Raw genomic sequence first — 2,555 nt, 5'->3', positions numbered from 1 at the left:
TCTGTGATCTATCTGAGGCATCCTTCCCCTTTCAGAATGCAAGCTGTTTACCCAGGAGCCTCCAGGCTTCCTCATTAGAGATCCTCAGCTTATGTTCTTCCTCCCGAAGTTGCGGATGCTTAGAGGCAAATGATGGCAGGATGCTCACCCCAAATTTGTGTGTGTGTATGTGTGTGTGTGTGTGTGTGTGTGTGTGTAAACCCCTGGAGGAGGGCAACATCTCACTCCACACTGAAGTTGGCCAGTCCCGCTGACTCCTTGCAGTTTACTTTCCCGCGTGGGCAGTAGTGGTGTTGGTTTTTGGGTCAGGAGACTGACCTGGGAGAATGTCTGCGGTAATCCTCACAGCTGGCAGCGGGAAAAGCCATGCCCTGCCTCACACTCTGTACCATGTGCGTTGGGCAGCTGTGAGTGTTGGTGGAGAAGGTGAGCTGCGATCTCATGTGCGTTCCATCTGTGTGGGTAAAGACATGACCTAGAATCCCTCCAGTTGCACCCTGGGTGAGATGAAGGTGAATGCTGCCAGGTGCCAGGTGCCAGGTGTGTGGTGGAAAACGCCCCCGGAGCACAGCTCTCAAGAGGGTGTCCCAGTGACTCCTTGCAGGGCCCACACCTCACACATGTTTCAACTGTGCTCCTGTGAGCGGGTTCTGGTGCGGTTTGGTGGCTGTGCCAACTGATAGCGTCTCTCCTGATCCATCCTGGGAGGGTCACACCTGCTATGCAGACACATTGGTCTGCATCCGGGGATGCAGAATCGGCCCTTCAGTGGTTCTTGCCACCAAGGATGATGCATTTGCTCTGTGCCTGAGCTAAGGAGCATCGGAATGTCAGTGACACAGATCCACAGAGCTGAGTCTCACTAATTCATAGGGATCGTGCACCTCTCAGCACTTTTCCAGGTCCGCTGCTGAACTGCAGAAATTCCTGTCTCCTGAGCAGTGTCTGTAGCCATGGACACACTTGGGATAGTAGAAGTCTCCTTTGTCATGAGGGAATCGGAGCGGGATCAGGCGGGGGCTAGTGGGCAGCAGTTGGACCCACGATGCGCTGATCTTCCATCTTGGACACTGGGCTTCCCATTGCCCCTCATACTGTCTGTGCTCAGTATAAAGAAGGAGATTCTGTAGTTGTCACGGCGGGTAAAGTGTGGTCCTGGACATTGATGCCAGGCCATCTCTAATAGACCCTTTCATTAGTTTGGTATTAACTCTGCCAAGTCTTTGGGGCAGATTCCGTGCCTCTGTAGATTTGCAGACATATATTAACATGTGGTGACAGTTATGGCATCTGTTCACCCCAGGCCATAGGTGGGATATAGCAGATAGGTAACCTCTGGCACAGATGTTCCTGTCCTGGAATGTGGTGGTGGGGAAGGTTTCAGGTGCTGAGACCTATTTCTTTGGGTTTCAACTTTTGTTGGTGGTGTTACTTTTGTGTCTCATCTCAGCCTATAGTTTATTTTGTGTGTGTAAGTCTGTATGGATGCACAGGGGCTTTGTCATTTCCTAGGACCACCCCGCGGGCCTTGCCCCGGGGATCCTACCTCATCACCGTTCCTGTACTATGGGCCACGTTCACAGCCTGCACCCTGCTGGCCTCATGAACCTCACAGACCACCTCCACCTCCTGCATTTGGTAAAGTGATCTGAACAGTAGGTCTTGACTTGCAAAGCATATCCATCTTTCTCCACGAGGAGACTTTGGAGAAGATGTAGAATTGCTGCCCTAGGGCTTTGTATTGCCGGGGTTCCCCTGGCTAAAGACATTCCAAGATTCATCAGTTTCTACACTATTCTTACATTGTGGGGGTTTGTAATTTTTCCATTTTGATCTGGGTAGCAGGTGTCTCTTGTAGAGAGAGAAAGACATTTTACAGAATGTCAGACATAACCTTTTTCAGCCAGGCTATTTCCAGGGACCACATTTTGGGCTGTTGAAGGATGAAGCATACTGCTCATTTCACTTTTTTTTTTAAAGATTTTGTTTATTTCTTTGAAAGAGAAATAGAGAGAGAGCACAGGTAGGCAGAGCAGCAGGCAGAGGGAGAGGGAGAAGCAGGCTCTCTGAGGAGCAGGGTGCCCGACGCAGGGCTCAATCCCAGGATTCCGGGATCTTGACCTGAGTCAAAGGCAGACACTTAACGGACTGAGCCAACCAGTACCCCAGCCCAGTTCATTTTTAGCTGGTTGAGCCTGGACTATTTTTTCCTTAGCTATGAAAACAGCTGAAGCAATATGGAGGGCTGTGGTCCCTTCTTTGAGGGGGAAGGACACGGCTTCCCCTTGAATGCAGGCTCCAGCAGAAACGTGGGAAATGCTCTATGTCTGAGAAGGGACATGACAGTGGGAGAGAAGGGAATGTGATGGCAGCAGGTTTGGAGCATTGGTTTGAATTCTGCACAGTCAATGCCGGTCTGCATCCACCTCCATCAGTTCTAGGCCTTGGTCTGACGCTGAAGCTGCTGGGGCTCCCATGAGGAACAGGGGCACTGAGCCTCACAGAGGTCCAGAGATGGGCAAAGTACCTCTTTTGGCCTTTTCCAGGTGTTCTGC

The sequence above is a fragment of the Eumetopias jubatus genome, unplaced genomic scaffold (genome assembly GCF_037043125.1).
Source record: "Eumetopias jubatus isolate StellerSeaLion01/CBP00866 unplaced genomic scaffold, mEumJub1_p1.0 scaffold_69, whole genome shotgun sequence".
NCBI classification, from domain to species: Eukaryota; Metazoa; Chordata; class Mammalia; order Carnivora; family Otariidae; genus Eumetopias; species Eumetopias jubatus.
Note: the sequence above shows the minus strand (reverse complement) of the source record.